Source organism: Panicum virgatum, chromosome 2K, assembly GCF_016808335.1.
Source record: "Panicum virgatum strain AP13 chromosome 2K, P.virgatum_v5, whole genome shotgun sequence".
NCBI classification, from domain to species: domain Eukaryota; kingdom Viridiplantae; phylum Streptophyta; class Magnoliopsida; order Poales; family Poaceae; genus Panicum; species Panicum virgatum.
In genome coordinates, this window is record NC_053137.1 from 16203693 (window position 1) to 16216406 (window position 12714).

The following is a 12714-nucleotide window of genomic DNA, read 5'->3' on the forward strand; positions in this document are numbered from 1 at the left end:
CCTCTTTTCTTCTCCACTTCCTTTCTTTTCCCCTCCCTGCTAGGAGTGTTAAAAAAATTTGAGGATCTTTTCTTCCTAATATCACGCCAGCACCACACCACCCCACTTCCCCCTTCCACTCCCTGTTAGGACTTTTAATCACCCCGTTCGGCAGGCTGGAGCTGGAGGCTGGAGCTGGAGTTGTGTGAGAGAAAAACACTGTTGCCTGGCTGGTGGCTGGAGGCTGGAGCTGGAGTTGTGTGAGAGTGAAATACTGTAGAGGCTGCAGGCTGTCCACCAGCCGAACGGGGTGAATATTTGGAAGCATATAAAGCAAGAACGTGTGGTAAATGGCTATAATACGTGGCACTTTGCAAGCCACATATGCTCTGTGCTTCAGCATGAGGTTTTACCCCGGCCCCCTCCACCTGCTTCTTCCCGCATCCTCTCTCCCCGGCCCTCTCTCTCGTCCCAATCCACCACTGCTCCTGGCGATGGCCCTGATGCCGTCCCCATCCTCCAAGTCTACCGCTCCCTCCGCTCAAATCGGCAGGTAGTAGGTCTGCTCTCTCTCTCTACCTCCCTTCCAGTAGATCTGCTCTCTCTTTCCCTCCCTCATGCGGCGGCTCGTCCTCCTCCCTTTGGTCTCTCTGGTCGACGGCGGCACCAGCAGCAGCTCCGGGCCTCTCGAGCTAGAGGCGAGGTGGAGGTGGCCTCGCGGAGAAGGCGCGAAACGCAAATGAAATCCCACCCTACGCACAACTGATCTGGGCCGCCGCCGTCTCCCCGCAACGCATTCTACGACGACCTCCGACTCGTCTCTCCGGTCCAAGGTTTTAAATAGCCGGCTATAGCTTCCGCTATAGACCGCTATAGCTTTTAAATTGAGCGGCCGTTATAGAATTTAGCCTGCTAAATACTGTAACGGCAGCTCTGCCACTAAACGTCTTAGCCGGCGATTTAAAACTTTGCTCCGGCCTGGGAGCACGAGCTCGGCTCGTCGTCACGTTCGTCGACGATGCTGCCTTAACTTAGGTCGTGCGGGGGGCTTTCTGCGAAAACACCTTGCATGTCTACGGGTCACGCCGACCCGTTGTACGTGCCCTAAACGCAGCCTTATTGGCTGTTGCGGCTTGTGTTTCTGCAACCCCAGCATTGAATACTGACTCGCTGGCTTCCTTCTCGCCGGCCGCCGCCGCATCCATTAACCATGCTCTCAAGACTCCTCCAGCGATGGCGACGGAACCGAGAAGACGATCGCATCGACGGACGGAGCGGATTCGCTCGTGCTCGGGGCATCTCCTCCTCGTACCGCCCGATCCGATCTGATACTACAACAACCGAGGCGAGCGTCGCATCCATGCCGACTCCTCGCAAGGGTTACCCTCTCGTTCGCCCACCTGGCCACCTCCGTGAGGCCGTGACATCATTCGTTTCAAAAAAAAATCATTTTAGAATTTCAAATTTATCTAAAAAAAGCAAGTCATCTTAATCTATTTAGAAAGTACATCTGCATGCAAGAATTAATTAATATCTAATATAGATATATAGATAATAAATAGGAATAAACTGTAAACATGACTGTTTTACCTTCTTATTTACCGAGAAATCAAATCATTAAAACTTTGACCAAATTTATATAATAAATTATTTTGTATAAATTTAGTTAAATTAAAAATTATTTTGTATAATATATATTTTGTACCATAAATATTAATATTATTTTGTATAATTTTAGTTAAATAAAAAATTATTTGATTTCTCGGGAAGCTATAGTTGCAAAAAAAAATTATAGAGGGAGTACTTACCCGCGTGCGCTTTTGGTATTAATTAAGCTTGGGAGTAGTAATAAAGAAGCCGGCACGTGGGCTCGCCGTCCACTTGGCAATGCGATGCCCGATGCCGCGCACTTGTCCTGCGTGCTGCCAGCCTGCCGTGCTAGCTAAGCTCCAGGTATATACGTTCGGGTCGCACGGATCTTCCCTTCATCTCCTTCGTTCCAAGCTCCCATCACTCGACGACTCCAAATTAACAGTTCATTTTAGTAATACTTCCTTCACCAATTGTCCTTTTTCTATTGGGTGGTGGAATTAATGTATATTATCCGGCTGTCACGCCGGTAACGTTAGACGGGCAGGCAACCACCTTCGTTGGTCTGTTTTACTGTCTTTTATCTCTATATCTGTCATTATCTCTACCTCTATTTCTACTTTTTCATCTCTATCTCTATCTGTTCTCTACTATTTCTAAAGCAAGCAATATGGTCCCTTTATATATATTATATATATAATAAAAATATATTTCATGGTAAATAATTGTAAGTATGTGTTAAAATAGATATATTAGTTTTATTGTATATATTTAATCAAACTTTAGAAACATTGACTTGGTAGAAAGTTAGAGTTATATTTGTACACAGAAAAAACTAATACGGAGGGGGTGGAGGAAGTAATTCTCACATATATATGTTACCTACATGACATGATAAGCACAGAAACTACACGCAGTGTTTCGGGTTACGATTACAGCTCACAGCTCGATCATGTCATGAGGTGCGCTGATGGAGTGATCGTGTGTCGCCATAGTACTGCGCCTTGATCGATCACGGGGCGTGGCTGGATGGATTGGATCTCTTTGGGTAATGAATGGAAGAACCAATGGCACCGCGCTCTGCGCGCCGCGGACAAATTGATCTCTCTGGCAGCCACATGCTCCACATGGATGAGAGGTTTATTAGGGAGCAAGATTAATTAAGGCTAATCCGCCCGTAACCACTCTTTGGCCTAGTAGTTATAGCGCGCACGTACCGTCAGTATCCCTGTCACAGCTTGATCATGTCGTCACGTGCGTTGATTTGGAGTGATCGTGCGCCGCCGCACTGCTCCTTGATGATCACAGGGGCGAGGCTGGATGGATGGATCGATCGCTTTTTTAATACATTCTCCGTTCCAAATTATAATTCATTTGACTCTTCTACCATAAGACCGATTACTCGTCTTATTAAAAAAATGCAAAATAACATTTCTTTTTGTCACGGCTTGTTTTATTCGTAAAATTTATTAATATTTTTTTCAAAAATAATTTAAATGTGACTATGTTTGCACCATTTTTTTGAATAAAATGAGTAGTTTGGAATAAAAAAATTCAAATAAATTGTAATTTGGAACGCGGGAGTAAATGGAGCCCATGGCACCACACGCGTGCTCCATGCGCTGCGGACAGATTGATCTCTCTGGCAGCCACCTGCCCCCACATGCGGCGCACGTGGGAGAGAGAGGAAGGGAGGAGAGATAGTGACCGGGGAGGTGGAGCCGATAGCCGCCGCGGAGACCCTCGCGCCGAGGACGAGGGAGAGAGAGATGAGAGGTAGAAAAATGAGGGGATAGAGAGATGAGAGCTCAGTGCCGACGGCCAGGACTTTAAAATATCGGACAAGGCATGCATTGGCACAGGGTCATGACTTGACCCGGTGCTAATGGCTGCTCCAAAGGCACCGGTTCTTATTATTATCCGGTTCCATTTATGTTTGGACCAATCGGAACCGGCTCATGGTATTAACCGGTATCTTTGATATTTAATTGGTACATGTTTCTGACGCAGCATAACTTTCCGGCGCTTGACACAGGGCAAGAGTACCAGCTAATGTTTCAACTGGTACCAATGCCTAGTATTAGTACCGGTTGCAACATGAGCTGGTACTTTTGGTCTGGACCTTTGGCTTGTTTTCCAGTAGTGTATGATTACAGCTCACAGCTCGATCATGTCATGAGGTGCGCTGATGGAGTGATCGTGCGTCGCCACAGTACTACGCTTTGATCGATCACGGGGCGCGGCTGGATGGATCGGATCTCTTTGGGTAATTAATGAATGGAACAATCCATGGCACCGCGCACGCTCTGCGCGCCGCGGACAAATTGATCTCTCTGGCAGCCACATGCTCCACATGGACGAGAGGTTTATTAGGAAGCAAGATTAATTAAGGCTAATCCACCCGTAACCACTCTTTGGCCTAGTAGTTATAGCGCGCACGTACCCTCAGTATCCCTGTCACGGTTTGGTCATGTCATCACGTGCGTTGATATGGAGTGGTGATCGTGCTCCTTGATGATCACGGGGGCGAGGCTGGATGGATCGATCCTTTGTTAGTACTTCTTGCGTTCCAAATTATAATTCGTTTAATTCTTCTACCATAAGATCAATCACTTGTCTTATCAAAAATAATTACGCAAAATAACATTTGTTTTTGTTGCGGCTTGTTTTATTGATAAAATTTATTAATATTTTTAAAAATAATTTAAATGTGACTATATTTGTATAATTTTTTTTTTGAATAAATGAGTAGTCTGGAATAAAAAATATCAAATAAATTGTAATTTGGAACGCGGGAGTAAATTGAGCCCATGGCACCACACGCGTGCTCCATGCGCCGCGGACAGATTGATCTCTCTGGCAGCCAACCTGCCCCCACATGGATGGGAGGTTTAGGGAGCAAGATTAAGATTAACCCGTAACCATAAACAAGTAGCTATAGCGCGCGCATATACCCTCGGTATCCCTGCTCACAGCTCGATCTTGCCATCACGTGCGCTTACGGAGTGATCCGTCCTTGATCACGGATCGATCGAGGTGGATCTCTTTTTTTGGGTGATAATAATGAATGAAATATTAAATCCGCGCGCATGCTCCACGCGCCGCGGACGGACGGACGGATTGATCTCTCTGCTGGTAGCAACGTGCCCCCACATGGATGGATGGGTGGTTGAAAGATTATTAATATTTTTTTAATGAAGAAGAAACGAGCAGGATTAAGACTAACTAACCACTCTTTGACCTACTAGCTAGCTCTTTTTGGTTCTTTAGGACGGACGGATTGATCTCTCTGCTGGTATCAGAGAATTTTGTATAAGTTGCATGAACCAAACACCCTCTTTGCGCGAGCGTATACCATTGGTGCAGCCTAGCTCTCCGGCCGGGCCCCATGCTGCCATGCATGCAGCAGAATCTTTTGATTGGTTTGTATGCGTTCCGGGGCTGGCCCACCCTCATGCAACAAGGGCCTTCGAGCCTCCAGCCTCCTCCCTCCACGTTCCTGCCTGCCTGCCCTAGGGACCAGCCAGCGCAGGATTCGCGGACACTGCGCGCACGTGGGTGCACATAATTTTTTTGAAACAGTAAAATAACTAAAGCTATGTTTAGTTTAAAAAAATTCTAAAGTATTGTAGCAGAACCGTCCAAATTAAACTAACTTAAGTGCGCTAACGATCATTTTAATAAATAATCAAATTACCACGTACTTAAAACGGTGTAATCTGATAGTCTGTCGGGTAGTTTCCGATTAAACTATTGTACTCCAAGATCACAATTTGCACTATAAGTCTCGCACGAAGACGAGCACAGGTGATACAAACATACAGAGATTCTCAAATTAATTTACAACAGTAGTTTTGCATAAAGGTTTTGAATACAAACTATAGAGTTCAACCGCATTGGAAATTAAAACGGAGTTCGAAATACAATACGGTAACTACGATCAATGATACAAAGTGAGCTCCACATCCTGCCAACCGATGTGATGCCAACCTACCCGAGCTTCACTGGGAAGACAGGGCCCACTCGACTGGCCACCCAGGAGGAAGCGGTTGTCCAACACTACAACAGAATTCCTTTTCCGAGGCGGTCAAAATAGCTTTTCCAAGGCGGGCAGCCCAACCACCTCGGACACACCGTCACGGTTAATGGAGGCATTTACCGAGGCGGTCGGAAAACCACCTCGGTTAATGTCTTAACCGAGGCGGTCATGTTACAAGAACCACATCCGTTAATGTATCTTAACCGAGGCATATTTAACTTGACCGTCTCTGTTAAGATTTTCCAGATTAAAAAAGCATATTTAATTTTGAATTTAAAATTGAATTTGAAAACCCAATCAGAAAACACATATTACATCCATTTAGCTGCCAATCCGATTTTGCATAGTACATGTTCAACAAGTATATTACATCCATTCACAAATATATACTTAGCTGACTCCTAGACATGCAGACTTTTGACTCTGGGTTTGTTTTGCTGAAACGCGGCTAGTGGTGAATCCTTGCTTTCCCTATTTTAGCTCAAGTTTAGTATTCGAGTACAAACTAGATTTTCTGAAACATCTAGAGCACATATGGTAGATCACATTATCTTTTCAGAGCACCACAGACATGCCTCCTTTTTCTCAACTTTCCACTCGCAATTCAAACCTTTACTACGATGTGACAGAGAGATCAAAGTTCTTTTAACCGAGAGAGACGGCGAATCGATCTGATTTAACCTTACAAGGTGGACCTAACTCACACGACACATGAAAACCCTGTCGGGCCACACACGTCAACTGTTCCCATCCTCGCCCCGACGTCTAAGTCATGCCTGCCAAAACCCGGGTGAAAGGCCCCTCACGGCGAACTCCCAGAGAACCCGGAGGCGACATACTATCCAACACCCGCCATCATTCCACTCCCAGAGTAGCGGGTCGCGATTCAAAGTATCGTTGCAATTCCGGTAATTAGCTTACCGATTTCGACTACCTCCTACTCCCGACATGCGGTTAGTACTATTCAAGCCTCGATCAATGTGCCAACAATGGTACGGTCCTCAACCGACACAGGCGGAAATTTACTTTCCATTCATTTCATATCCATAACCAAACTCATTTCCGCCCGGTCTCCATTTTTCTTTCTGCACTGATTCAAACTCAAGCCACGTTGCCATAAGCAACAAGAATCTATAACTCGCGAGTGACGGGAATCACTCGACTTCTACCGCATCCTAGTTAAGCATTGCAGCACTAACGACCTGCACACTAGTAGAGTAATTGAGGAAACCTAGGGATCATGCATCTATGGTTTCATTCAACTCCTAGAAAACTTAATGCACAATACATAAATAAATCATGGAATACTCAAATTAGGGGTTATGCTCCGGGGCTTGTCTTGCAGGTCAGCGGGGTTAGCGACTTCGCCTGGAGCTTGCTCAACTGTTTCCTCCTGCTGCTCTCCTGCTTGTGGCTCCTGGACCGGCTCAGCAACCAGCTCATAGACTACTTCGTTCGCAGCGTCTACACATATGAAAAGATGCCATGCAAGCCTTAGTGGAACAACAGTGCAAGGGAATGATGCATGGTGCTCAAAATGCATTGCAATTAAAAAGAAGGATAAAACTGGCAACATGTACCAGGCAATAAAGCAAAAAACTCATAACAGAAAAGGTTTGCATTTGATACAAGAGCTCAGATCTCAAACTTGTTTTAGCCTTCAAAGACTCCTTAAATTAACATTACAACTTTTCTTAGGATAGCTAAACAAAACAAAACACACAGACTACGGAGAGATTCAAATTAGCTAGCAAGCAAACTTCAGCAAGTCACATAAATTAATCCCCATTCTGATCATGACACAGATAGCATCAATTACACTTGATCAAACAAATTACTGAAAAGCACACATGCATAAAAGGATTTGCTTAGCACAACAAAAGAAAAAACTGCAGCTAGGAACTAAACAAATACAAAAGCTTGACTTGAAGGAATGATATAGCAACAAAAATTTATCAGCAAGACAATACATTGACAAGGTATGCGACAAAAATTTATCAACATTTATTGGTAACAGAAAACATTTATTGTAGCCCTAGGAGAGAAACTAAACAACAACAGATCCACAAACATGCACATAGATTCTGCACATGAAAATTTTACAGTGAACTAAGTGAAGAGTAAGCTACTACATAAATTTCATAATTTTTGGACAACTATAACTACAGAAACAAATTAAATAAGCTTAAGCACAAAGTAAAATGAGAGCACATGAAAAACTGATATATCACAAGCATGGATAATTTTCCTCTGAAGCCCTGGATCTAACTAAGCTAACAAAATTGAGTTTGCATTTTTAGCATTTTTCAGTAATTTTTATGTATTTTACAAAATTTCAGCCAAAATAAATGATTTGGGAAAACCCTAAACAGGGGCTGACAGCTGGACCCCACCAGTCAGTGGGAGGCCCAGCCCAGCCCCCAACCCCCAGCCACGCACGCCATGGCCAGGCACGGCGGTGGTGGTAGTGTTCCCGCCGGCGGCGAGGTGGGGCGCGCACGCGTCCAGGAAGGTCAGGCGGGGGCAGGGCGCTCCGCAGTGCTGCGCGGGCACAGCGGTGGTGGTAGTGTTCCCGCCGGCGGCGAGGTGGGGCGCGCACGCCTCCAGGAAGGTCAGGCGGGGGCGGGGCGCTCTGCAGTGCCGCGCGGGCCCGCGCAGGCAGCGCCCCGGCGGTGGTGACGCCGGAATCGAGCGGGAAAGGGATGGACGGGTTGAGGGGCTCACCACAAGTCCGTTTCGCAGGTTGGAGGGCGAGGAGGAGGGTCCGGAGGTGGATATCGACGGGCGGGGCGAAGCTCGGCACGGAGCTGAAATGGCGGCCGGCGGCGTAGGGGCCGATTCGGCCAGGGAACGGCTCGTCCGAGTTCGGGGAGGGGCGGCGGAGTTGCGGGGCAAGGCAAGGAGGGTTGGGGCGCGCTGAATCGGGGCAGGACGGCGAGGGATGGCCGGCGTGACGCTGGCGGCGGTCTGCTCCGCTCTGCTCAGCCCGAGCGCGAGAAAGAAGAAGGGGATGGGGAAAAATGGATAGGGCTCCGGGAGCGGTAAAGGGCGGCCTCTGCGTTGGGCGAGGTTTACCAGCGCGGCAACGCGTGGAGTCACCGGCGCTGTTGCCGGTGGTCGGCATGGGCGCGCGTACGACGCCGCAGGAGAGCAGGTAGCACAGGAAACGGGTTTGAACTCGTTTGACTCGATTTTAACTCTAGAAAACTCAAAATTTTATACTGCAACTCGAATTTTGGCAAAAACAAAAATTGTAGAGGAAGGTAAGATCTACAACTTTGATATTAGGCAAAACTTGATTTGAAACTCGGATCAGGGAGAAAAATGAGATTGAACTCAGCTAAAGGTGAAGTACACTATGCAACTTAATTAACGCTAATGACAAGCTTAAGCCCATAATTAGCGAATTAAGCACAAATTAAGACTGAGGTGTTACAAGTACCTGTCACATCGAATTTTTAGACACATGTATGGAGCACTAAATGTAGTTGAAAAAAATAACTAATGACACAGTCTAACTGATTAGCACGAGACGAATCTTTTAAGCATAATTAGTCCATAATTGGATATTAATTGCCAAATAAGAATGAAAGTGCTAGAGTGTCAAAAACCCAAAATTTTTCGCAAACTAAACAAGGCCTAAATTGGTGTTCGGCACAATTTAGTCTCTAAGGCCTAAATTGGCCCATCGGCTATGGTGTTCAGCACAATTTAGTCTCTGAACTACAAAAATAATTATTTCAGTTCCTTAAGTACTATAATTGGCTCAATTTCTTTCTTGAATCCGACATGGCACGCCACGTAGACTGCTACAGTCTCCATCCTGAGAGTTTTGCGTGAAATACGCTTTTTACCGTCCATCCGTAGAGCGGTTTCTCCATTCAATTGCTTTTAAATATGCTATGAAAAGATGATTTTATCCTTGGTCAAAAAGTTATGTAAAAAAAGAATCCATGGTACTTGGTTTGTCGCTAGATGCTGGCCGCCTGCTCCCTTCGATGCTACTGGCAACACTACCTTGCGGACTTGCGGTGTGCCTCCTTGCACGCGTGCTGCTGCACGGCTGCATGCTCCACGCTGCGCCATTGATGCTCTGTCCACGCACACGTCTGCTGCCGCTGCACCACTGCCCAGCTAGCGGCTGCGGCTACATCCCTGCTGCCCCATCTCTGGTTGGCAGCATTGTTTATGTGTTGTAATATTTTTCTTATACTCCAGATTCATAGCATTTTTCATGTATCTGGACAGATATTTATCCAGATACATTAGAGATGTTATGAATCTGGACATCTCGAAACATAGTCAGGAATGCTTATATCGTGGGACATAGAGGGTAGCTCCTTATCAGATGAATTCAAATCCTCTATTTGAACTCATCTAATATTCATCTAAATTTTATTCTTTACATCCTACAACATTGTCATTCTTGTAAACTTGTTGAAGTGAGCCAAATAGGGGCAATTTGTCTTTTCACAGGGTATTTAAATGTTATTGGATGGAAAAGCTATCGGAATGCCAGTTAAGACATAAAATTTAGATCCAGTGTCAAGTAGAGATGGGTAAAATTTTAAGGGTCAAATAAGGAACCACTCATTATATCAGAGCTAGGGAATTTTCTATTCTTTTTCAATAGAGCTAAGTCTAGATGCCCAAGTAGAGAACGATTAGATATTCGGAAAAGCTACACGGAGAGGGCTCTCGATTTAGGATAAATCGAGAGCGCCCTGTTACTTCTACCAGTAGATGGCTAGGTAATTTCACAGAGACAAGAAAGTACTCCGGCGACGGGATTCGAGGTTCCATGAGGGCGGTTGGTGGGCGGGACGCGCCGCCGCCGCCGGCCGCGGGCGGTGGTCGAGGCCGGCGGGGTTAGGGATTTGGGGTTTCTGGGTTGCAGGTGGGGGTTCCATGGCCGATGGGTATAGAGGGATGGCCGGGGGAGGCCGCCGGCCCGGCGGTGGTGGTGGGTTGAGGGCGGCGAGGCCGGCGGCGATGGTGCCGCCGGGCGGGTGGTGGGGGAGGCTGGTTGGGCGGTGCCGGCGGCGGGGGCATCTGTGGAGGAGGACGGGGTGGCGGATGGGAAGGGGGAGGGGGTGGAGAGGGCGGCGCTCGCCGGTGTCCGAGACAACACCGGTGAGGTGGCCGGCGGGTCGAGGGCAGGGGTGGGCGGGATCGGGCGGCGGGGTGGGCCTATGCCATGAACGGTGCGAGCTAGCTGCTGGGGTTGAGGGGCGGTGGCTCCGGCGGCGGTGCCGCCGCCGGAGCCGGTCGGATGGTGGCAGCGGGGGCGAGAGATGTGGAGCAGCGAGGCGAGGAAGCTCTTGGTCTGCGGGGTAGCGGGTTCAGGGAGGAAGAAAATGGTACGAGGTGGGGCCCATGCGAGATTTTTTGTGGTGGGGGGTTCTCGCGATACCTATATGGAGAGAGCTCTTGCTCTAGTTGCCTCCTTAGATATTTACATATCCCATAATAATATAACATAACTGGATTGCGGAGCGCGCCTAGGTCAAATAAGGAACAGCCTTGTTAGAGCATCTCTGATTTGAAATGGTCCAACCAATTTCTAATTCCCTCTGTTCGGCTGGTTTGATTTCAGTTTATTCAATAGTGTTATGTAAAAGAGAATAGGCCAGAATAAGTCGGAATAAGCTGAAAGCAGACAAGCTGATTCCTATTATCAATTTTTTATCACCAAAACATAACTCACTAAAAAGGTACAACCCTCTACCACATCATTCGATGGTTGAATTGATAGTTTGTTTTAGCAACCATTATAAAAATTATGCAAAATATTAAAATATGAGTATTGTTGGTTATGGTTTTAGACCATTTTAGGCCTTCTCCGGTGTAGAGTGATGCTCAAAACAAAATCGGGCCCACTGGAGAGAAATGGGCATCGCTCGTGTTGAGTCATAGCGTGAGAAGTACTTAGGCCGGTCTCAGTGAGAGTTTCATGGACACAGATATCTAGACTGGGAATTAAGTAATCGTGCCAGATGAGTTTCATGGTGATGGAACTCTTCTCACATTCCATAAAACTCCATCCTTCTCTCCTTACCATGTCAGCAAAATTGATGATATTTAATGTCATAAAATTCTCCATAAAACTTCCAATGAGACTGGCTTTATAGGTCCCGTTGATAAATAAAAGAAGAGAGCAAAACAATCCTGCGCAGGCTCACATGCCTTCGTTTGTGTCAATCTCTCTCCTCCCTCTCAATATTCTAATTAATGGGCACAAGTTCTTGTACGTGCTCCACTCCCTATTTTTCTAGCACTGGCATCACTCAAAGCAACATGTTGCAATGTTACAAGTGGTGCCCGAACCTTCTCTCTCCGTTTTAGGCACCACTAGTAACATCTCACAACCAACCAACCAACCAATCAATAAGCCAACCAACCCTTACTGACGTGTAGGTCCTATGCTCACGGGGCCCTCGGTAACTGCACAGAAGACTCACCCACCAGAGGTGGCTGGTGGCAACGCCAATGCCATGCCCAAGAGGCCCGGTCAGCGGCAATGCGGCAGCAACAACTCTGCTATGCTCGGTTTCGTTTCCTGTCCCATGCCAACTTCGAAGGGGTAGCGCACTAGCGCCGCCGTGCCGACCGGCCGTCACAGCATCTGGGTGGGTCCGGTAACCTGGCCGTTCCGTCTGCTTGCGCAGATTCTTTCTTGAGAAGGAACCACTCATTATTTCATTTTTTTTCTTAAAAGCTGCATTGGACTGATGAGAGAGAAAAGAAGCATGGTATACTGTACCATTGGACACCATAAAGTTTCACTACACCAATTTTTTTTTTTGCAGTACTCATGTGATGCGAAGTGGATGGATGTCCATTGCCACAACTAATTCAAATTATACAGTATAATCGTTACACCTGTCTTAATTATGCTCCCTAACTCCAATAAGGACAAGCATGCACCACGAAATTTTTCACAATACACCATTGTACCATCATGATACAGTTATCATTTAGAATTGAAAAGTGACTCATTATAGAGCAGATGATGCACATTGTGATTCCACACACGGTATACTCGTGAAGCCACACTAATATAAATTAAGATAGTTGAATTATCCATGGTGGTACCTCATAATGTA